The sequence below is a fragment of the Equus caballus genome, chromosome 27 (genome assembly GCF_041296265.1).
Source record: "Equus caballus isolate H_3958 breed thoroughbred chromosome 27, TB-T2T, whole genome shotgun sequence".
In the NCBI taxonomy this organism is placed as follows: Eukaryota; Metazoa; Chordata; class Mammalia; order Perissodactyla; family Equidae; genus Equus; species Equus caballus.
The window spans coordinates 39,218,376-39,244,246 of NC_091710.1; the positions used below are offsets into that span (position 1 = coordinate 39,218,376).

General features: G+C 39.0%; 1 long non-coding RNA gene across 1 annotated transcript in view; it reads left to right on the forward strand.

Annotated features, from left to right (window-relative positions):
- The first annotated feature begins 206 nt into the window (after window positions 1–206).
- The window catches only part of LOC106782668 (uncharacterized), a 192,355-nt gene continuing 166,690 nt past the window's right edge, over window positions 207–25,871 (forward strand). Inside the window, exon 1 of the long non-coding RNA XR_011433194.1 lies at window positions 207–553. This is a non-coding gene — a long non-coding RNA (uncharacterized lncRNA). The remainder of the gene's footprint in view (window positions 554–25,871) is intronic.

Sequence of the window (25,871 nt, forward strand, 5' to 3'; positions counted from 1 at the left end):
AATTCCTATTTTTCCCAAGGGTCAAAAAACCAGGAAAAGAAAAGTTCAGACAATCGTAACTTCTGGAGCTAATTTTTGTTCATTATCTCATGTTTTATGGTCAGCAATTCAGACTCCGGGTTGACAAACATCACTTACCCAAAAGCAGTCGGCTGTGTCAGCTCAAGCCAAGGTTGCTTGAGAGATTTCTGATTCGGTTATGCTTTGAATCAACATTTGGCCAATGTCGAAATGCCAGGAGGGAGCGCAGCTGTGAGCGAGACCAGTTTTGCTAGTGCATCCGGCAGACTCATAAGCTGTGTTTTTATGACAGGGCCTGGGTTTAATTTTCTTAGTTTGACAAAATCTGACTGTCTCTGGCAGAGCAATCTGTCCGTTTGACACATTCTGGCCTCAGCAGAATGTGAAGAGCAGGTAATGCAACAGGGGAATTGACGGCTCTAGCGAGCTTCAGTAGGAAGGGAGCTGACAACAAAACGTGCAGCATTCCGGGAAGAGGATTTGAAGGCCCATTTTTTTAATGCTTGATAAGAGGACGTATTTGGAGTTCAAGGTGAGTTCTTAGCTCCCACTGCTTTGTGTGTTGTTGGGAAAGGGGCCTATTGGTTATACAGAAAAAGGAATTGGGGCTCTTTACAAACCCCGTGCCCCAAATCTAGACATTCTCTGTGAATATCCATCATTTCTTCCCTCTGCAAATCTGCGAAGACAAAAGGCTTCAAGAAAGAGTATTGTCAGCCTTTGCACAGGGATCATTACTTATGGCTTTAGCTCATAAAGTGTTTTGCCAGAAAGTATACAGATATATAACATACCAATTGCAAGTAGATGGTTTTTAATTTTGAAAATGAATTTGAAAATTCAGCATTTCTATTTGTTCCGATTCATTTTCTCATAGTATCTAGACTCTGTCATGTTATGCAATGAGGCTTATCAATATTTTCACTAGGAGCCTGAGAGTAAATGCATCATTTGAATAAGTGATGCAGACCATAGGTGTTCGGACTAGCATGGCTGTGCTCATGCCGGGATGATTAAAAGGAATTGTGTTCACCAACACCTCGAGATTTGAATCCAGAAATGAAAGTGAAACTAAAACGAGAACAACTCTGTTCTGCCTTCCCATCATCCCTAATAAAATTTTCTAATTTTTTTTGTATGTGAAATATCGAGCTGTAAATTATTCATGGCTAACGTCCCTTTCCATATGGTCTACTGCTTTGCCTCTTTCAAAATTCCACACATCACAGGTGAGTTGGTTTTTCTGAAAGCCGTAAAATGAAGTAATAAAAATAGCCAGCTGATCTAGTTGCAGGAGGCTCAGAATGTCAGAGGAGTATGCACTTTGGTTAAATATCAAGGCAGCTCTTCACGTGATGAGAGTGTAGTGAGAAAGAAGGGCAAATTGGAGGGTGACCCTTTCTCGTGCCGGCCATGGACGCAGGCTGAGAGGTTACCCGAATTTCTCCTCTTCTTATTGGACCTGTTGTTTCAGCTCATGCCTTCTCTGGGGTTTCAGTCAGAGAGATGTGAACACATAACATAATTTAAAGATGATTCTTGTTGTTAGAAAGTTCCAGGAATAGGCTAATCATTAAAGATTTCAGACACAACTTATACTCTTCCTCAATCTTTCTCCTTCCTCCAGTTTTTTGTTTGTTTTGTTTTTAAATCACTCCCTGGGAATACTAAGAGAAGCATGTGATGAACTGGGCTCTTGAACAAAGATGTTTCAGAAAAGATACTTTATTCTTTTTTTTTGTTTCTTTTTGGTGAGGAAGATTGGCCCTGAGCTAACATCTGTTCCAATCTTCCTCTGTTTGATGTGGGATGCCGCCACAGTGTGGTTTGATGAGTGGTGCTAGGTCTGCACCTGGGATCCAAACCTGTGAATCCTGGGCTGCCAAAGTGGAACAAGCAAACTTAACCACTACACCACTGGGACTACCACAAGATACTTTATTTGTTCTTTGTAACCAACAATTTCCAAATGCTTAGGCACATATTGATAAGATAGCCTCCTAAAAACTCATAGGTAAGAGCAGATTAAAAATCGCTTTCTCAGAAAGATAAAAAATGCTGCCGAACCGAGAGGCTTCGTAAGAATCAAGGAGATTAAGAACTGAAATGGGACTTGGAAATGATCCTTGTGTTCAGATGATAAATCAGAGGCCCAGGGAGGGGAAATGAAGTGCGTGAGATCAAACAGATAAATTGTGGGAGTGATCTCTTCATTCTGGCCCAGTGCTCTTAACCAGTTTCAAGGCAGGTAGTGCAACTGCAGTGGAGCAAAAGGGAAGTACACCTGTTGAAGTAGCAGGAGAAAACATAGAGAGAGTGTCAGAGGCCATCTCTGTTCACTGGCGCCTCCAACCTGTGCCGTTTGCAAATTTGATAAGCTGGGATGTGTGACTGTGTGTGTTCATATTAAAAAAGGGTTTCTCATGGCAGGTACCAGCGAATTTCCTTTTAGGATGATGAAAATCAAAATTGCTTTCCTTTCTGAACCTGTCTCATGTTTCTTAATCTCTTATAGTATGGGGGCGTCTTCAGTGCCATTCCGAAGTCAGTTGGTCATACCAATCTGAGAAACTTCATTGTAATAAAATTGTGTGGCCTTCAATGATTATTACTTTTTTCCACTACAGTTTCAAAAATGATCCTTTTATCAGGCTTCTTTGAAATTTGGTGGAGGAACACCAGGCTCACTGGTCTTGTCTATGATTCTTTGGTCTCCTTTTCCGCTGTGGAATATTTTGAACTTTTCTTCAACTTTTCCTTGAGCAGCTCCTCGAAGCGCCCTGGAAGCAGCTCAGAGGTCTTACCAACAGGGATCTGGGCACGCTGGTGGGTGGATTCTGTGGGCTGGCCCCCCTAGGCTCTGCCAGGAAACACCTCCGTGGAGGACCTGGAAGAATGAAGAGAGGCAGCGGACGCATTGACTGTGTCGGGGGAGGTTGGCTCTTGCAAACATGTGCTGGAGATACGTGGTTCTTTTGGGATGCTCTGGGAGAGGTTGAAGTGGCAAATCCCTGAGTGGCAACCAAAACTGGTTTCCTTGTCCTGCCAGAGATTCTGTAAGCTATCTAGTACCCTATTATAAAGCAATTTCAGTGTGTGTTAGTCTGCTCAGGATGCCATAGAAAAATTTTATAGACTGGGTGACTCGAATAACAGAAATTTATTATCATTACTTCTCACAGTTCTGGAGACTGGGAAGTCCCAGATCATGGTCCAGCAGGGTTGGTTTCTGGTTAGAGCTCTGGCTTGCGTAAGGTCACCTGCTTGTTGGGTCCTCGCATGGCAGAGAGAGAGAGCAAGCTCTCTGGTATCTCTTCTTACAAGGACATCACTCCAATTGGATCAGGGCCCTACTCTTAGGACCTTAATTACTTCTGTAGGCTCCATCTCCAAATATAGTCATATTGCGGGTCAGGGCTTCACTGTATGAACTTGCGGTGCACACAATTCAGTCCATAGCACAGTGTAAACTATTAGAATAGATTCTAGTTTTGGCAATGAAGAACCTTGACCAAAATGCATAGGGTATAATTTCTGTGTTTTAAAACTTGAACTTATTTAAAAGAACTAGATGCTATTCTACAATCTTTCCACCACATTTAATCTTGGTCCCTTTCTATCGAGGTTAAATCTACTAAATAAATGTTCCTTAACAGCAAGAGAAGAAACAAAACAGAATTGGAGGATTTCTATTTTCTCTCCTTTTTCAATTAATATATGATTTAAAAATTGCAATAAAATTTATTGGGGTACAATTTGCGTACAATAAAATCAATGCATCCATTTTAAATGTACAATGTAGTAAGTTTGACCAATGTGTATAGCCATGTAACCACCATTACATATTAGATCTAGAACACTTCCATCACTTCAAAACATTTCCTTATGTCCTTTCCCAACGATAGGTAAATTCATAAGTGAGTTTATAAACTTAAGGTATAGATTAGACCGTAACTCACCCCAGGAAACCCTTGATCTAATTTCTACCACTATAGTTTAGTTTTGCCTTTTCTAGGACTTCAAATAAAATGGAATCGTATAGTATGTGGTCTTTTATTCTGGCGTATTTCACTTAAACATTTTTGAGGCTCATCCATGTTGTGGAATGTATATGTAATCCATTTCTGTTTTAGTTTTTGAGAATCAATTCTTTATCTGCCGACTTATTGATAGGTATTTGAGCTATTTCTAGCTTTTGGCCATTGTAAACAAAGCTACTGTGAACATTTAGACAGGTCTTTTTGTAGACATAAGTTTTCATTTCTCTTGTATAAATACTCAAGAGTGGAGTTGGGTCAACATGTAAGTTCATGTTTAGCTTTATAAGAAACCGACAAATATTTTCCAAAGTAGTTGTATGATTTTACCTTCCCACCAGCAATATACAAGAGGTCTAATTTCTCCATATCTTCACCACTGCTTGCTGTTGTCAGTCTTATTCTTTTAGCCATTCTAGTTCACGTGGAGTAATATCTTATTGTGCTTTTGATTTGCACTTTCTTAGTAGCTAATGATGGTGATGCTCTTAAGTTCTGTGTGCTAATATATGATCTTCAGCTCTATTTATTTCATATGTTTCTTATAGCTGCGTATAGAACATGAAATCCTTCTGTCTATTTTTTCCTTTTTATTTTTTTACATTTTTCCGTTACTCTGGCTTTAGCATATCTTAGGTGATGCTCATAATAGTCTTTCATATGTGTCCTAGGTCATGTGCAAATCTTGTATTTATTATTCATAACCTTTTGAATTTGAGCTTATTAGAAAGATCCTTGTTATGCCACCTTGATTTCTGATAGTACCTCTTCATTTCATTCCTCATAGTGTAGGTGATAATAGAGTGAGAATTTCCTTTGAAATGATCTCTTTGCCTTGCAGAATCATCATAGAAGCTGTTGCTCTTTTCTAATTTTTTAAAATTTTACTTGTGACTTTATAAACTTAAGATATAGATTGGACTATAACTCATTGCAATTTTCTATTCATTCAATCATTTATTTGTTAATTCAACAAAAAACTGTTGTGCACCCCTTCTGTGCCAGGCGTCATTCTGGCAAACGGGATACAGTGGGGGACAAAGCAAAATGACAGTGTTGGGGGAGGATTCTAGATGCTATGTGACATTCCAGATAGTTTCTTTTTTTAAATTGCAAATTAATTAACTATTGTTTGAAAATATTTATTAAGCTCTTGCATATGCAAGGCACTGGGGGAAACAAAATTAATGAATAAATTCAATAAACTTTTAGTCTTATACTGAGAATAGTTATTAGTTGAGTAAAAATCACATACCAGGTATGTCACTAGGTGCTGGGGATACCACTGTCAGGGAAACAAGACATGGTCTCGATCTTCATCAAGGTGTGGGAAGGGGCAGCAGATATTATTCAAATAATCAGATAGACAGAATTAGAATCAGTGATAGGGTGCTATGAGAATATGTCACAAGAAGATGCAATATGGTGGGTGGCATGTGGTATTCAGGGTAGACCTTGCAGAGGAAGCAACATAGGAGACAATTAAGTCTAATAAGGAACTAACCAGGCAGAGAGAAGAGAGATGACATTAAGACCCTCATCCAGAGGGAGTATGACATGTTTGAGAAGCTGAAAAAGGCCAGCGTGGCTTGGGTTAGAGAACAAAACACACAAACAACATTAATTTTGCTCTTCAGTTCACTGCAACCTGGCTTCCACCTCCAGTTCTCTACTGAACTTGTTCCTGCCAAGGTCAACAGTGACCTTCCTGCTGTGAAATCTAATGGATGCTTCGCATTCTTCATATTACGTGGACTCTTTCCAATACTAAGCCCTCCCTCCATGAAGCTTCCATGTTGATGTGAGGATGCCACAATTGATTATCCTTCTTATTCTCTCAGGAGTCCTTCTCAGTCTACTCTTCTTCTGCATGACATTTGAGTCTCCCCAGATTTTGGCTGCTGTCAATCTTTCAGGGCTCTGCCTGTCCCCATTTAGTCATATGTGATGTTGTCATGCATGATGTCTTTCTCACAGGAAAGTGCTGTGCTCTGCTTCGGTAATTATAGTGGCTGCAATGGGTCTCCTACGTTGTAGAAGTAATTGCATATCCAAGTTTCAGTTAGGTAAAATATTTTTTTCTCCTATTTTGTTTCTCACTTAAGCAGACCTTGCTATTCAGAGCTTTATCCTTATTGTTTACTTATAATGTACCCAGGCCCTGGACTCGATGCTATGGAATAAAATGCTAAACTTTCTGCTCTAATTGTCCTTCTGGACTCAGCTCATGGACCACTTTTTCCAGGAAACTTTTCCTGAACTTTGATGCTTCTCCAGGTACCCTCATTGTGAAACCTCATAGTACCATGCACTTTCCTCCCACATATCTTACACCACATTGTAAGCATCAGTTTATTTTTTATCTTCCTTTCCAGATTGTGAACCCCTTCCATTATACATTCACAATGCCTAATCCGGTACAGAGCAGGTACCTAATACATGTAGACACACACACACACACGCACACACAAACATCTATCATTATTCAAAGATTCGGTATTTGCAAATTTGTCTAATGGCTAAAATTTATTTGTGACACCAAAATCAATAGTCATGGTACTTTTGCAGTGATTCAGAGACATGCGCAGAGTGGCCAAAAACTTGAGCCACCGATGTGCACGTTCCCAGGTGACGTTGAACAAGGAGACACTCTGCCTTCTGTTTCACACTGTAAACAAGTATCCTTTTTACAGTCTATTTAGTGCCATCCTTTTTGTACTTTTGTGCTTTATGTTGGTGACTTCGCTGTTTGAAATGGTCCCACGGTGTAGCGCCGAAGCACTGTCTAGTGTTCCTAAGCACAAGGAGGCTGCGGTGTGCCTTACAGGGAAAATATGGTGTGATAATCTTCATTCAGGTGTGAAGTTATAGTGCTGTTGGCTGTGAGTTTGATGTTAATCAATCAAAGATATATACTACATAAAGTGTCTTTAAAGAGAAACACACATAAAATAAGGTTGTGTATTGATCTGTTGACAAAAATATTGTGGTCAAAGGCTTGCAGGAACCTAACCCTGTATGTCTCCTGGGAGTTCAGTATTTGCTAAATCGGTGTTTGCAGTGACCTTGTACAACTTATGTAACTACAGCAAATAATGAGAATCAACTGTGTGTGTGTGTGCATTGCGGAAAAACAATGAAAGAAATAAGTAATGTACAATAATTGTTCAAAAGAAGGGGAGAGACTATCTTCTTGAAGATACAGAGTATGTTTCATAGAGGAGTTGCTATCCATGATAATCCTTGAATAAAGTGTAGAACTTCTTCTGGAGCGAAGGGAATCCTAACAGAAGGTAAGAAAACAAAGTCAGAGATTTGGGGAAATTCAAGAATATCCAGGTAGTTTAGCTCAAGCATGGAGTACATGTAAGAAGCTAGCGCCATATTGTGTTGAGCCTCATGTGGGAGGGTAAAATGTTTGTGGTCTGTTTAATAGTTATTACTAATTCAATATTCAGACTTTGGGTTTACAACAGTGCCTGAAATCCTCTCCTAACTTTCTAGTAAAATATCTAAGATAAAAAAAAATCCCAAAATTCACAATAACACCCAAAGTGGGTCTGATGCTCAACACTGCCAGAATTTGGAAGGAATTTCCAGCAACTAAAAGACCATAGAACTGATTGCATCCTGGAAATTCGAGCGAAGTTGCTAGTCCTGGCTCAGAAATGTAAGGTCTTTAACTAGGCAATTATCTCTCCTACATAAATTTTACTTTTGGAGCAGCCAAAACACTATTCCTTCTTCCTTTAGATACACTGATATCCTATAGTCTCAGGCAAAGTGGGGAGACAAAAGGAGCTGTGGGAATGGCATTATTGCATTATCATAATATAACGTGGGTTGTGAATTTTTCTGACTTAGATACTACAAACTGAACCAGAGTTCAGGCACATAAACAGTTGGGCTTTTATAAGCCCAGGCATAAATGGGCAGCAAGCGGGAAGAGTTGAAAACCCTAAAGGGGAGATTCCGTGGAAAGGTACACAGTGGGGAGGAGCTATGAACTTCTAGGGATGTACTCAATCCGATGGGAACACATAGGGAATGAGCTGAGAGAACTGGTACCTCAGCCTCATTCCTTTCCTTCTATCTGAGTTCTTGTCCTTTGGTGAATACAACCAGAAGCCAGAAAGCAAGGCAGCACTTTGATTTAGATACATAGATTAGTTTCCTAGCACATAGAGGAGGGTAGAGAAGAGTGGATAATACATCTGAAATTGCTATGGGGGGAACATACACACACACATTATATATATGGTATAGATAACATCTAGACCATCAAGTTTCTTAAAATCTATTGTGCAGTATAATTCAGCCTAAAATTTGATTTGCCGGTAGTACAGATTTCTATTAATGGCCATTACTAATTGCTGAAATCAGTTATTAAGATTGAATAATTAACTTAATTCCCTTTAGATTTAAGAGAATGGTTAAATATCTGTCTTCAATAATTTAAGCCTATGGCTGCCTAAAAGTAGAACTCTTGGTTCTTTGAATATATTAATCCTGTATCACTTTGGTCCTGAAGAAGAGAATGATACATTCCAGGGACTGTCCTGAGGAAATCACCAAGTAAAAATGTTCTAATGCTAAGTCTAGAGACTTCCTATTACAGCTCCCGCTGATATATACATAGCTTGTAAGTCATAGCTCTGTCTTTACAACTAGAAGCTGAACAAACTGACAATCAGTGAATTTTCTTGGACTCAGCAGAGAACTGAGGTCACAGGGCAAACTATCATCCTGAAATCTGGAGAGACAGCCACATACAGAGAATTACAGCCAAGATCAGCTTCTCGGGGGCAGAAGCAGTGGAGACCAGACACTTGTAGAAACACCTAAGTGCTAATTTTGATAAATTGCTAGAGGCTAAGTGTGGAATAATTTGAGAGTGGGAAACCCCAGAGGTCCCTCATCTTAAGGAGCCCCTGCACTCCATCTGGAGCTTGGAATCTCACTAGCATCTCATGGTGAAGAGCTGAGAGAGAGCCTCTTGTGGTTCTGGCAGAGGGATGAGAAGAGTAACACTTATAAAATATGCCCAGAGCCTTCTCTGTAACAAAGGTCCAGTATCCAAGGAAAAAGACTCCCAGGGATTTATCCCATCTCGGGGAAGGGTATTTCTCTGATTCCGGTCCCCTCTAGCCTTCCTGTATCACAAGTGAGGGAGGGAAGGAAAACTAAGAAACACTTGCAAAGGTCACACCCCGGGGATACAGACCCACTAAAACCCTGAGATTTAATCATGAGATTCTAGAATGCTTCTCATCCTGCACACCTTAGCACTTACCCATGGGGCTCCGGTATAGTAACAATGAATTAGAGCTGAGCTGAAAGATGCAGACTCTATCTGCGGAGGAGTTCTTAAGGAAACTTCATGACAACTAGAGACACATAAAAAGGACACCTGAGGAATCTGAAGCCTCTGGCAGCTGTAGCTACAGAAAACACTAAACATAGCCCGACTCCTAGCCAGATTAACATAAATCCTCATACTGAAGGCCATGGAGAGATATATATCCATGTCTGGTTTCAGCAAAAAATTAGAAGGCATGCCAAATAAAAACACAGTCTGAAGAGACAAAACAAACATCAGAACCAGACTTAGAATGACAGATTCTACAGTTAGCAGATAGGGAATGTAAAATAATTGTGATCAATTTGTAAAGGGCTCCAATAAAAAAAGGTGGGCAACATGTAAAAACACATGGATAATGTTAGCAGAAAAATGGAAACTCTAAGAAAAAAATCAAAAGGAAAGTCTAAAAGGGAAAAATATGGCAACAGAAATGAAGAATGACTTTGATGGACTCATCAGCAGGCTAGACACAGCTAAGGAGAGAATTAGTGAGCTTGAATATATGTCAATAGAAATGTTCTAAACTGAAATGGAAAGAGAAAAAGAATAATGAAAAACCAAAACGTCCAAAAATTGTGGGACAACTGCAAAAGGTATAACATATATCTAAATCGAATTACCAGAAGGAAAAGAAAGAGAGAGCAGAGCAAAAGAAATATTTGAAGTAATGAAAGCTGAGAACTTTCCAACATTCATTAGAGACATCAAATCACAAGTCTAGTTAGCTTAGAGAACATCGAGAAGGATCAATATAAAAAATCTCCACCCAGGGCTCTCATTCAAATTGCAGAAAACAAAGAGAAAATCTTGAAAGAAGCTGGAGGTGGGGGAGCATTTTACCCAAGGAGGAGCAAGAATTAGAACTGCAGACTTCTCATCAGAAACCATGCAAACAAGAAGAGAGAGGAGCAGAGAGAGTAAAGAAAGAAAGAAAAAACCCTAGCAACTTTAAATTCTGTGTCAGAAGAGACTATCCTTCAAAAGTGAAGGAAAAACAAAGACTTTCTCACCCAAATGAAAAGTGAGGGTATTCACTGCCAGAAGACCTGCTCTCACACAAATATTATCAGTAGTTCTTCAGGAAGTAGGAAAATGATACAGGTCAGAAACTTGGAGCTGCATAAACAAAGGAAGAGCACTGGAGCAGGAGGAAAGGAAAGTAAAAAATCTTTTCCTTTTCTTATTTTTAATTGATCTAAAAGATAACATTGTTTAGAGTAATAATAGCAACATTGTATTGGGTGATTATAGCATACGGTTAAATGATATCATTGATAATGTATTAGTTAGCTTGGGCCACAATAACAAAATACCATAGACGAGGTGGCTTGAAAAACAGCTATTTATTTCTCACAGTTGCGGAGGCTGGTAAATTTAAGACCAAGGTGGTGTCTGATTCAGCTGCCGGTGAGGACCCTCTTACTGGCTGCAGACGGCTGCTTTCTTGCTGTGTCCTCGTATGGCTGAGAGAGAGAGCAAGCTTTGTTCTTTCTTCCTCTTCTTCCTTTTCCTCATCATGGGGGCCCTACTCTCATGACTTCGTTGAAATCTAATTATCACCCAAAGGCCCTGTCTCCAAGTACTATCACATTGGAGGTTAAAGCTTCAACATATGAGTTTTGAGGGGGATACAATTCAGTCAATAGCAGATAACAGTGTCCTAAGGGATAGCAGGGAACAATCGGGACTACTCTGTTATAGGGTATTCCCTATAGTGGTGTAGTGCTATTTGAAGGTGAACTTAGCTTAGTTAAAAATGTGAATTACATAATTTAAGGAAACCGCTAAAATTTTTAAAAAGAAGTATAATTCATATGCTGGGAGAGGAGATAAAATAGAATCCTACAAAATGCTCAGTTATAATGAGAGAAAGAAGAAAAAGAGGGGAAACTAAAAGAAACAAAGAGCAAATGCAAGAAAGTTACAGTTAAAACGTGGTGAATATTAATCCAATCACATCAACACTTACTTTAAATCTGAATGGTCCAAATACTCTAATAAAAAGAGAGAGATTATCAGAGTGGATAAATAAAGTAAGACCCAACTATATGTTGTCTACTTGAATCCCACTTTAAATATAAAGATTCACATAGGTTAAAAAGTAGAAGGAAGCAGAAAGAGTCACCATGCCAACTCTTACACTATGTCGATGGCAGAAGTGAAAGAAATGAAGTTAGATTTATATGCTGTTGCTTTTATAATCTAAAAGTCCAAAGAGAATCAAGCATTCACCAGCACTCTGAAGCTGGAAGGAAATAGAAGAATTGCCAGTTTTAGCATTAATTAACAGTTTTGAGGATGGTAATTTCTTAACTGCACTTAAAAACCAAACACCCAAATACGTGAGATTAATTCTTCAGAGTTACCCAGTTTCCATTCAGTGATATTTTAGATCACATTTGTCTTAAAGAGAAGAATAGAAGAAGACTAATGTGACAAACGGAGAAAAAAATCCTAAATAAGGTGACTGCTTAATTTTCTCCTTCCTTTACTTTTTTAAAGGTGACTACATTAGTTGTGAGGCCCTATCCTTTCAAATTAATGACCTCATTTGGATACCAAAAGTAAAGTCACTCTACCTCATAAGTAATCAGGGGGATGTTTCTTCTGATTCTTAGAGAAGTAGAGTTGGCGAACATTCTAACAGCTGGCGTGATGTGATGTTCTTTCTTAATAAGACACTCCTCTGCTTACTATTTCAGAGTGCCACCCACAGATTGCTCTTCTCTTTGTCTTGTCAAGAAATGATGTTGAAAATATGAAAGGTTGCTAAGTGCTTTTGTGGAAATAACAAGGCAAAATACACTATTTTTAAATTTTTCCATGCCAAAAAACAAAAGAGCACATCATGCCATAGTTCGCCATTTATAATCTTCCAATGCATATCTTGCTAAAAAAATATTTTATTGAAATAGCTCCTCATTTTAGAGGAATATTTTCCCCCTTGACTTTAATATACACATAATTTCCTTGAAATGACATTAAAAGGATTTAAAATATTTGTTAGATGCCAGACTAAATTTTGAAAAACTGGCTGGTTAATCAGGCTGTAAGTACATTGGGTCGTAGAAACGCAACTTGAATTTAGAGAAAGGTTGACTACTTAGTGGCAGTTTTTAAATTTCTCATTGGGATTAGCCTCATATGTTCCAAAAACATTAAAGAGCATTTTAGAGATGCAACATGTTTTGTGATTTTTTTGGTACGTGTCTTGTTCATTCCTGAATCTTTGTGCTCTGTAAGTGAATAACTCTGATTGCACCAAGAAATTCAGCCTGTCTTACTGCAGGCTGCCTCGTCCCTAGAGTGGAGATAATAAGTTGAAGAGTTTGTTTGCCCACCTAGCAGAACTATCTGGTGATGAAATAAGCATTTATATATACGTGTGTGTTTTGAAAATAGTGAAATGCCTAATGTTATTGAAGTTATCCTTATTGCTAGATGATACCTTCTTCTGGCCTGTTTGAGTGTGCTGTTGACCAAGCCGTGTTAGGTAAATAGATCTGGCCTCCTGGGAAGGCCAACAATAATCAGAGAAATTTTTCTTCACTTCCCTCTTGTTTCGACGCCATGGAGTAGATTCCGACTCCTGGCGACCTTGTGCAAAGCAGAGCAGAACCCTACCCGGTCTTTTTGGCCATCCTCTCCTTCCTGGCACTATATCAGTCAAGGCTCTGCTGCCATACATAGGATTTTTATAGCCAATTTTCCCTCTTCTGGGGAAAATATAAACAAACACATAAGTTGGAATCCTGCATAGCACTGTTTATTTCAAATGTGTACTCACAGGCTTCCACGGGCAGCTTAGTTTCACTTCATTTCTGGGCTAAGTGACCTACGTCTACACTGGAAAATTTTCTACGGTCTCGAGGGCCCGAGCTGTTATATGAAAACAATGTATTATTCAATGGTGTTTTTATGAGAGAGCAATGCCTGTACATTTACAAACACCGAAAAGGTTAAAAACAAGTGAGACAGGAGCCCTGAGTCTGCAGCCAATCCAGGTTTGCACCAGCGGGGAATTGGCAGTCTCCGCCGAGTTTGTGCTGGGGTTAAAGGTTTCTCACTTTCTTATTAGAATTCAGTGCTATGCCCTCTCTTCTGCTTGAGGCATGAACATTTTTGTTGCAAGAAAAGCAGTCACTTATCTCACAGAGCTCTTTAGCCGGGCTGTTTTGTTTGTAATCATTACTTTATGAAACTGTGCCACTGTTTTTACTTACCAGGATTCCAAAAGGTATCAACAGAAGAATGCCATTTCTCATTCCAGATAAGTAAAACTGAAGTCCTAGTGTTTAATATTTTGTTTGGCTTTAAAAAGTAAACCACAGAAACAAGATAAGCTTGGCCATCTCGTCGCTCAGAAAGTAAAACAGTGCTCAAAAAACCCCAAAAGGTTGGGGGCGTGTCAAAGGGACACAGGAGCCAACTTGAAAGAGCTCCCAATGGCCAAAGCTGGGATAATTTAAGAGACAAAATACATGATGTAGTATTGGATTATAACCCAAAATATAAAATAAATATAAATGCAACCATGCTGATATGAATAAGTGGGTTAAAAATAAATAAATGGGGGAGAAGTTACAGAAGAATTCCAAATAATATATGTAGTTATTTCGCTTTATAGAAGGTGAAGCTTAATCCTCCCTCCCCATCCCCCCACCCACTATGGGCTAGATTTAGTGACTCCATCCCCCAGAATGGAGTAGGGAAAGGAAAAAAATAGTAATGCTAGAGTGGTAAAACCTAGCAAAAAGTACCTTAAACGAGTGATGAAGGTTAACATTCCCAGTGATGTCATGTGGATATCATGTGCCCCTGATATGATGTGACACTTCATCTCTATGACGTTCCAGCCCCCAAACCCACAAATCCAGTCTGATCACAAGAAAGACATCAGGGAACTTAGACTGGTGCTTTTCTATGGGATAGCTGAGCGGTACACCTCAAGACTCTCCAGGTCATGAAAAACAAGGAAAGTCTGGGGAATTGTCACAGACAAGAGGAGACGGGGGAGACATGACAACTAAATCCAGTGCCCTGATTGAATCCTGGAGCAGAAAGATGACATTGATGGAAAAAATTTTGGGGTTTAGTTAATAACAATAAACTGTGGTAGGTTGAATGGTGGCCCCCCTCAAAAGAGAGGTCCATGTCCTAAGCCGGAACTTGAGATTGTTACCCTTATTTGGAAAAAGCATCTTTCTGATGTAACCAAGTTAAAGATCTCAAGATAGGAAGATCATTCTGGATCATCCGGGTGGCCTTAAATCCAATGACAGATATCCTTATAAGAGAAACACAGAGAGGCACACAGAGAGGAGGAGGAGGCAATGTGGTCATGGAGACTGGCGCCTTAAGCCAAGCAATTCCAGCAACTGGAAGAAACAGAGCAGAATCTCCCCTGCAGTCTTTAGAGGGAGTGCAGCCCTGAGGACTCCTTGATTTTGGACTTCCGGCCTCCAGAACTGTGAGAGAAGAAATGTCTGTTTGAAGCAACCAAGCTTTCATAATTTGTCACAGCAGCCTCAGGAAACTAATAAATGTATCAATGGCAATTTCTTGTTTTGAATAATGTGCCATGGTGATATAAAATGCCAAAAATAAGGGAAACCAAATGAGCGGTGTATAGGAACTCTCTGTACTATCTTTGCAACTATTCTGTGAATCTAAAATTATTCTGAAAGAAAAGTTCTTTAAAAAAACACAATTCAACTCAATAAGGGTCTAGATTTTACTGCTACTTTGTTATGAGTCAGACAATGTTTCTTTGAATAATGTTACTACTATGCCATTACATATCTTACAAACAAAAACAAACATTTCTAGACAAGAAATCTTTCAAATGGGAAACAATTGGGATGGCGAGTGCCAGGCTTGAAACAATAAATTCACATATTTGGAAGTCACTGTGTTTCAGGGCTGGGGGACTTTTCCTCTGGTTTGTAGTTGATTAAGGTAAGCGGTCTTAACCAGTGCGAACAGCAACAGCGGTGCTTACACAAAGTTATCGCTTGACTTTCAGTCAAAGATGAATTTACACTATCTCGCTTCCCTAAATGTGCATCAATGATAACCAGTCAGGATTTAACCACTGATCCAAATCAGCTTTTGTACGTCATTCTTATTTTAACTAAAAGTATGTGACTCAAAGTTTGCAAGGAAAGCAACACATTTTTTACGTTTTTTGTTGTAATAACAAAAAATGTGGAAATGCTTATTATGATCATCTAACACTGCTCAGCCCAAAGCAGACCCACTTAAGCACTACCAACCAGCCTGAGGAATGTCCTGTAAAATGAGCATTTGTCTTTAAGCATATGAGCGACTCAGAGCAGAATTTGAGGATTAAGGTAATATTTAGTGAGGAAGTGATGGCTTAGCGTATGGCCAGCAGTCATTCCGTAAAAAAAAAAATCAACCATTCAATTTCTTTGTGAGTGAAAATGGTAGGACTGTAGAAGCTCAGTTCAACATCTAAAAACAAATACCTAATACTCAGGAAAAAAAGCGAATCTATGTTTTGACAGCTTATTTGTAACTATAAAGCACCGTAGTTAACCTTGTAGCTATTTTTAAGGTATCTTTGGTATGTCATTGACTACTTTGTGAAACCTCTACGGGCGCATCATGCTCTCAGCCCTGCTTACTGCTCTGATCAGGATGAATGATGAAAGACGATGTAGAGAATGCAACGTTTTATTTTCCTAGTGAGGGGACTTTGGTTGCCTAAAGTAATCAATTTGTATCTACTAAAAATGGCCAGAAATAGCTATCATGCTATCATAAATTTTTTATAGGGGAAATTAAGGCATTCGAGACAATAAGTTTTTAGAATAATAGATCTACTTTCTTTTGATATAAATAATTATAAAGAAATACTATTATGGGAGAAAACCAAATAAATAACCAACGTGATTCATGCTTGCCCTAATTTTTTTTTGTTTTCTTAGTTTTTTAAAGTTTTCTTTGTGAAAATACTAATTTTTAAATCTATAGAATGTCTGCTTTCTGTACAGGTATATTTGGCCAAGGTACTCTTATTTCCAAATAGACAGCTGCTAATTTAGCTTTTGGCAACCATAGACTCTCAGGTTGATAAAAACAGCAACAATAAAACTACACTATACAATGAGTTCGGCTAATAAGGAAAAATAAGCCAAGTCTGATATTATTATTATTTTTTTGATGGCACCTAAGCAACTGTTGCCAATCTTCCTCTTTTTTTCTCCCCAAAGCTCCCCAGCACACAGTTGTATATTCTAGCTGTGAGTGCCTCTGGTTGTGGGCAAGTCTGTTATTTTAATATTCAGTGTCTGAAATGTATATGCTATACTCATGGCTGAGAAAAATGTTGTCCCGTGGAATATTATGAAACTAAATAAAATTTACAAGTGATATTTCTCCTCTCATTTTCCCCCTCGTAAGGCCCACTTAGTGTCAATCAGTGACATTCATTGAGTAACCACTATTCTCTGATTACTCTATTGAGACTATGTGGGAATGACCTGAGAGAGAGAGTATGCTGACAGTTTTGACTTCAAGGGGTCTAAATTCAATTTTTTTTCTGCTATAGGCTCCATTATTTATGTAGTGCCCACTCTACTATCCTCAGTCTTTCCAGAAATTGAGACTAGGCTTTCCCAACTTGAGTACTATTGATATTCTGGGCTGAAAAATTCTTTGCTGTGGGGGACTATCTTATATATTGTAGGTTGAGGCAATGTGATGGTTAATTTTGTGTGTCAGCTCAGCTGAGCCATGGTGCCAAGATATTTGGTCAAGTATTATTCTGGATGTTTATATGAATGCGTTTTTTGGTTGAGATTGACATTTAAATCAGTGGACTTTGAATAAAGCAGATTGCTCTTTGTAATGTGGTGGGTCACATCCAATCAGCTGAAGGCCTGAAAAGAGTAAAGACTGACCTTTCCTGAACAAACAGGAATTCTTCCAGCAGATTGCCTTTGGACTTGAACTGCCACTCTTCCCTGAGTCCCGAGCCTGCCAGCCTACCCCATCAGATTTTGGAATTGGCAAGCCTCCACAACTGTGTGAGTAAATCTCTCTCTCTATATATATATGTATACATGTATACATATATTGTTGGTTATATTTCTTTGGAGAACCCTGACAAATACAGAATTTGCTACCAAGCAGTGGAGTGCTGCTGTAACAAATACCTGAAAATGTGGAAGTGGCTTTGAAACGGAGCGATGGGTAGAGGCTGGAAGAATTTTGAAGTGCATGCTAGAAAAAGACTGGATTTTATTCGTGAGAATGTTGGTAGAAATATGGACATTAAGGGTGTCTCTGGTGAGACCTCTGATGGAAATAAGGAATATCTTATTAGACATTGGAAGAAAGGTGATCCCTATAACAAAGTGGCAAAGAACTTGGCTGAATTGTGTTCTAGTGTTTTGTGGGGGGTAGAATTTGTGAATGGTGAGCTTGGATATTTAGCTGAGAAGATTTCTAAGTAAAGCATTGAAAATGTGATCTGGTAATTCCTGAGTCTTAAAACCTAACGGAATTTTCCCTGATAGGTTTTGGACTAGATTGGGGCCCCTGACTCCTTTCTTCTTTCTCCCTTTTGGAATAAGAATGTCTATTCTATGTCTGTCCCATCATTATACCTTGGAAGCACATTATTTATCTGGTTTTCAGGATCATAGCTGGAGAGGAATTTCTACCTCAGGATGAATCGTATTTTGAATCTCACCCACGCTTGATTTAGATGATGTCTTCAGATATTGCCAAATATTTTTGGGGAGACAAAGTCGTCCTGGATTGAGAACCGCTGCTCTAACCATAAACACCAACAGAAAATGATAATAGGGATCGCTCCTCTTTGAAACTCTCTGTGGTTTGGCACTGGTGACATTGTCCTCTCCATGTCTCTTCCAAACCCTCCAACTGCCCCTTCAACTGGTTAAAGGTAGGTGCTCCCTACAGTTCTTTCTGCTGCCTTCTGTTCCCTTTTTCTATATTTTTTCCTTAATATTCTCATCCATATTTAAAATGCTACCTCTAAATAAATAACTGGAGTTCACATATAATCTTTCTTGTCCTGGCCTCTTTCCTGATCCTCGAATGTGAATTCCCACTTGCTCATTTTCCAAACAGTTCTCCTTGAAATTTCCACCAGAGCATTCTCCTGCTCCTGCAAATGCAATGTATCTGAAACTGAATGCATGACATCCTTGCAACCGTACCTTCTGTATTCCCTATTTGGTTATGCAGTTCACTTCAGTTCAATTCAAAAACTATTTTTGAGTATTTCAGGATTTTGTGATTTGGTATAGAAGAAAGTCACTCAAATAGATTTAATGTAATGTGATAAGCACAACGATAAAAAGTATGTAGAGATCTCTGTGGGAGTTCGGAGGAGGAACTCTTATCCAGCCTGGGATGTCAGAAAAAGCTTCCTAGAGGAGATGGGGCATGACCTGAGTCTGAAAGGAGAAGCCTACGTTGGCAAGGAAGAAAAGATACAAAGGGTTTTTCTTTTTTTTGAGGGAGATTAGCCCTGAGCCAATACTCCTCTTTTTGCTGAGGAAGACTGACCCTGAGCTAACATCTGTGCCCATCCTCCTCTGCTTTATATGTGGGATGCCTACCACAGCATGGCATTTTGCCAAGGGTGCCACATCCTCACCCGGGATCCGGGCCAGCGAACCCTGGGCTGCTGAGAAGTGGAATGTGTGCATCTAACTGCTGCGCCACCAGGCCAGTCCCATACGAAGGTATTTTAAGCAGCTAAAATAGCACATATAGTAACAACAGGTGGAGAGGAATAGTAGACAATATCCAATTTGTTTTATGCTAATTTAAGTCAGGCACAGGGGAACATGTCCTGCTCACCTCTATATTGTGTGCCTCTACATCTATTTCCTTTGAGGAATTTCTAAATTTCAATTTATTGGTTCAAAGACTATGGACAGTTTCTAGGACAAATTGCCTTCCACAGAAATTTTCCTTTCCCCGTGTTGATGAGCAACAGTACCAATTTCTCATACCCTCACCCACACAAGATATTATTAAATTCTTCCATAAGTTCTTAAAAGTATTTTTTTAAGTTTAAAAGGACATCAATATTATTTTTAACGAAATTTTTCTGATCAAGATCTCAAAAAATTCCCTTGTTGATAAATCTGGAGATAAATTCTCTAAGCCAAGCACAAGTTGTGGCTATGCCCTGAAGAATGTTGTCTATACCATGTTCTATGCTGTCTACACCATGAAGAGGCCCGATGGTCTTCTAAGTTCCCACTGGCTGTGCTGTTGTGAATAGCTGATCCACTAATTCACCTGCTTTCCATTTTGGCTGATCTTCAGAATTAGCAAGGATTCTGAGTGGTGCTCTTCTCGACAGCCCCAGGGCCAATGGTCCTTCCAACCCCTCTTACTGGGGGTAGGGAGTGTTGTTTCAGGGTCTTGAGGAGGTTCAAAATGGAGGTCCCAGAATGCTGTCCTTTCTCAGGAGGGCAGGAGAAAGATCATTTTTTAAACTTTTAAAATTTTTAATGTTTACATTATATCTACGGATTTTTTTTTGATATTTCTGGTATTCGGCTGGCATTTCTTCTTGTTTCCCAACCCATTTTGTCCAATTTTTATATCCACCTGGTGCTTTCATTGGGATCCTAGGAGCCCATACTTTTTGCTTTCTCTTGTATTTCCATCTAACCAAAAAATGGCCATGCACTTTTTAATCCTGACCTTCTGTAGTGTTTAAATATCCAAACATGTCTCTTGTCCCCCTTAAATCTGGCTCTGGCTTGAGCTCTTCCATGTCTTCTCGGATTCCAGAAAGGCACCATATCTAACTTCAACCTGTCTATCCTAAGCCTTGTGCTGATTCTTCTCTCTACAAATTTTCCAAATACATTCTTAAAAATAAACACTATGTTTCCTGTTAGTGTCTAGTACTGTACTAAGGCATTGTATTCCTTCTCTCTAATTCTCACAGAAAGTCTACGGAGTAGGTTTATTTCCATACTTTCCGATGAAGAGACTGAGACCAAGATGTGTAAATAACACACTCAAATTACAGTAAATATATACCGAATCTGATTTTTAGGTCAGTTAAACAAGTGTTTCCTCTTCCTGGTAGTCCAGGTCTCCTTGAGGTAAAGGATCTTCAACTCACTAAAAGCTTGGAAAATAAAATAAAAAATTACATACAGATATTTCAGAGTTTGGGCCTCATCTTAACATAAAATATATGATGATTTTATGCAGATGAGCTCTTCCATGGTGGAATATTATGTTTTTGACAGTAGACGTATCTGCAAGAGTCAACTGAGCAAAATATTAAGGTCTCTGTGGCCTTGCCAAGTTACCTGTTGTTCTGTTGGACCTCATGTTCATGCAAGAAGGAGAAATAAATTTGTACATCTGTTTTAGCACTTGAAGACAGCAGATGCCAGGAACTGGAATTTCTACTTCAGGAAAACCTCAGAATTCCCTTTCCAGAAAAAGCAACCTAATCAAATTAAATGGAACTGGAAAGAGAAGACAATGCTCATAGCTAAAGCGGTGAATCCCAATGTGGCTTTCCCCATTCCCTAAAGTCTGCAGCAGGGGCACATGGCCAGCGCCACTATTTGCACACAATAGGGGCGTGCCCAACCCAGAAGGCTTGGTTCTTGTGCAAGCTCTGCCCTTGTATTCTCAGATCTTACATCATCAGTTTGGAACAATATTCACTAATAATATTTGGATTTAAGGAAATTTTATAAGCATCAAACTCTATTAGTTATTTCAACCAAACTCAGCTCTAGGAGCACTCAATAATCATGTTAGAGAGAAAGCAGAGTCACCCTAGCTTGCCATTTTAGAAGGTGCATTTCTCGGTAACTCTTAAGGAAGCTTTGATTAAGTTTTGCTTTTTTTTTTTTAATTACTTGGGCATCGCATTAGAAACTGGGATGCAGAGATCCCATTGTTTTCCGTTTTCTTCCTTCTGCGGGAGAAAAGGGAACTGAAGATGAACTTTGCTAGTGGGATGACATGGGACTGGAATTGGACACCTGATGACTTTTCGTTTCACTATTTATGTACTGGTGGTAATTTGATATTTCTTCATAGGTCTATCTGAAATATAGAACTTTATAGTAATAAGAAAAAATCTAGAGCAAGTATTTTCATAAATGGCATCTTCAATAAGTTTTTATTAATGTGTATTTCAATTGTATTTAAGAATAGAAGTTGGCTCATAAAAGGAAAGTACAAAGAGGAGAGGGGGTCAATCCTCAAGTCATGAGTAGTGACAAGTGAAATTATATGGAAAAGGAAATCAATTCCACCAAATGAAAAAGGGCAAAGGAGGAGTTGAAGTAAATGAATCATTACCAATAAGAATTCAATTTCTCCACATTTGTGAGCCAGAGTCAGAAAAAGGCCTGGACGCAGTATTGGTAACCAACCATTGTCAATAGATTTCTAACCACCTTCAGAGACAGCGGCCCCTTACTGCTCAGGGTGTGTGCTTTGCTTTGCTGGGAGACAGGATTTGAAAGATTCTAAGGAAGAATCTTTCTTTATAATTTTATTTCTTTCTCTCTTTGTGGTCATGGAATTCTGAAACTGGTAGAGTGCAGATGGGTTTGTATAATTTATTCGGACGTATCAAACATCAAGCCATGTAAAGGGGTAACCCAACTCTGAGTTGAGTTAAAAGACTGCTTTTGAGTCTGAGCACTGGCTCTCATGAGCTGTCCCGCCTCGGGAGGCATTTTCCTCTTCTTGGAGCCCCTTTCCTCTTACAAACACTGAGGCTGTAGATTAGCTTCTCTTTCAAGTCTGTTCCAACTAAAATTCTATGAGGCAGGGAATGATATTGTTAATTTCTCTATTGACTATAAGGAAGAAAAGTCACATTTCCTTAAAAAAAGGGAACATCTTAATTTGAAACTGTTACCTGTTAGAAATTGGAAGGGAGATTAAATAAAGAAGAGGATCCAGAAACCTTACCAAAGCTGACTACCAGTGTAAAACTTAGGCTAGCTTTTGAAAATCTAAACAGAATTTGAAGATTTGTGTTTTGTAATACAACTTTATCTATATTAATCAGGGTTCTCCAGAGAAATAGAACCAATAGAATGTGTATATAAACGTCAAGAGTAATAATAAAGCAAGAGATGTATTATGAGGACTTGGCTCACATGATTATGGAGGCTGACAAGTCCCACAGTCTGCAGGGTGAGTCAGCAATCTGGAGTCAGGGGGGCCAATGGTGTAGCTGCAGTGTGAAGGGTGGAAGGCTGGAGACCCAGGAAGACCTGATTTAGTTAGAGACCAGAGTCAGGGAAAAAAAAAACAATGTCCCAGTTTGAAGGCCATCAGGCAGGAGAATTCTCTCTTGCTCAGGGAGAGGGTCAGCCTTCTGTTCTATTCAGACCTTCAACTGATTGGATGAGGCCCACCGCTTTATGGAGAGCAATCTGCTTTACTCAGTCTGCCAATTCAAGTGTTAATCTTGTACAAAACCAACTTCACAGAAACACCCAGAATAATGTTTGACCAAATATCTGAGTACCCTATGGCCCGGTTAAGTTGACATAAAAAATTAACCATCATACTATCTAAACAGTCATAGCTGTTGTGTTCTGTGCTTTCATTTTGTTTTATAGTGTACGTGGTTTACATTTGGCAGAGGCAAATGTGTCATTTCTTAGATTCTTCTGGAATCCAGAATTGGCAGCTTGCCATCTGAAATGCCTAATGCCCTTATGCATATGTGTTCTCAGTTAAGTTAGTTAATGAGATCCCATTTGTTTGGAAGGGTTTACGCTTCTTGGAGGAATGAAGTATGCTGTATGGGAAATTATTTGCTTACCCTAGAATTTCACCCATTATTATAATCTTGACATAGAAGTAACTACATACATCAAATAGTAGGGTCATGTCTAAACAACGGCCAATATTTCAGCTAAGAATAAAATGGCACATGGGCCCAGGGATGGGGGACCCTGGGTTGTGGATCTTTAAGTGACTATTTCCATTCAGAATGAAAGGGAGGGGGGATCAGTCTAGTAAATATCGAAATGAAGGAGATAAGAGAGGAAAGGAATAAAAAAAGAACACAGATCTAAAAAATTAGGGCCTTCTTGTCTGTGTAAAATGTTTGTGACATTTTTCTTTGGAGGAGGATTTACTGCTCTGCGCTGAGGAGCAGGAGCTGTTTCACAATTGGCGCTCTGATCACCTGCAGCCTGACTCCTGAGGGTTAATGGTGATTTTTCTGAATGATCTTTTGTCCTCTTTGTCCTGCCCCTTTCTAGACTTTCCTCTTCCCAGGCACCCCACCCTTGCATACTCCATTCAACTGCATATTCCATTCACTGGTTAGGCCACCTTTTAAAAACCAGATTCTAAAGGTGAGAGAGGAGAATAAGACTATTTCTAAGCGAAGAAATTGACTATTCTCTTTCCTCAAATATACTTCCCAAGGGTAAAGAGTTCAATTCTAGCTCACCAATTTCTTTAAAAGAAAAAAACAGGATTACGAAATGGTGTTTTTAAAAAAACCTAATGTTATTTTTACTGGAAAATTTAGGGAAGCATCATTTCTGAATCTCAATAAGGTCCACGAGCTGCATTGGGATTCCCGAACCTCCTGGTTAACAGACATCCTTGCTGATATAAGAAAACATGCCTTATACTTAAGGAATTTAATATGCAAATAAAGCAATATTTACTTATACGTAAATTTATACTTGCTCATGCAGTACAATGAGTCATATTTTCATCAGATTTTTTTTCTTTTTTGTGTTCCCACTTCTCCTGGGTCTGACACAAGCCCCAGATTCGCTGTCAACACAACTGGGAAAATACTGGGAAAGGTGGGAAGGGAAAGTGAGAGACTTAGAACTTACTAGTCAGTGATACACTGTAGGCAATGATGATTCTGCCCGGCTGTCCCCAGCCAGCCCTTCCTGAGCACGGGGCTGCAGGGCCTATCGGGGTAACCTCCTCCTAAACGTCTAATGCGCCCATGAGCAGATACCTTAAAATAACATTGGTTAGCTCTTAGTGAGGCTTAGAATGATTCAGAACAAGGACAAGAGGATCTAAAGGAAGATTGGATGGGCACTAAAGTAAATTCCACTGACTTCTTGATTTTATCTATAAGTAGTCAACACATATTTATTGAAAGTCTATTGTGTTTCAAGCACTGTTTTAGCTGGTGAACAAGACATTAGGTTCTGCTTTAATAAACCTAATATTTGTTCTTGCTGGTAGTGGGAAAACAGTAAAAATTAAATAAAAAAAAAACGGAAGAAGAGAGTGAGAGAGATTATCAAGTAGGCATAAGAAGTGTTAAGCACAGATATGGATTGGGTAGTCAGAGGAGAGCTCACTAAGTGGACTTGGGGCTGACGCCTGAGTGATCCAAAATGGCAGGCAGAGCTCAGGGACCAGATCCCTGCCTCCCTTCGTCCAGTCCGTCTTACCTGTTTCATACAGTGGGGTTTAAATCTTAGAAATGATTAGATTAGATAAAACAGAAAGATCCCACAAAGCTCTAAGATGCTGGCTGTTCTTGCTTTTTTTTGAGTGGTAGAGGTAGAAATACTAAAAATCCTTATGTTTTTACTGACAAGAATAATCATAGTTTATTGAACACTCACTGTCCAGTATTCATTTGATTCTCATAACAATCAATTGAGTTAGTGCCTGTTGGTGGTACCTCTCCCACCTCTCATTTGTCTACTGTCTTATTTTCATCATACAGTGTTTCTAAATTTGGAAACACCTTTACATGGCCTTCAGTCTGTCAGTCTGCATCTAGCTATCTGTCTGTCTATCTGTCTATCTATCTATCTATCATCTATCTATCTATCTATCTATCCATCCTATCATCTGTCTTCTGAAACAAAACTTTTATGAAATAGTATCTACCCTTCTCCAACACATTCTGATAGTTTCTATTTGATTCTCCTCTATTTCATGGGCTTTTTTTTTTTTAACAAATACTGATCATTAGTAACTAAATTGATTTACAACTCATTTTTTCCCCAGCTTTATTGAGGTATAATTGACAAATAAAGTTGTAAAACATTTAAAGTGTACAAAATGATGATTCCATGTATATATACATTGTAAAACAATTTCCACTATCTGGCTAATTAACACATCCATCACCTCACATATTTACTTTCTTTTGGGGGGGGGGTTAGGTCCTTTAAATTTTACTCTCTTAACGTATTTCAATTGTGTAGTACAGTGTTATCAACTATTGTCACCATGTTATTCATTAGATCCTCAGACCTTATTCATCTCATAAGTGAAAGTTTGTACTCTTTTTACCCACTCTCTCCCTATTTGTCCAACCCTGCAGCTCCTAGCAACCACTTTTCTACTCTCTATTTCTATGAGTTTGACTTTAGTTTTTTAAATTCCATATATAAGCAATACCACACAGCATTTGTCTTTCTCTTTCT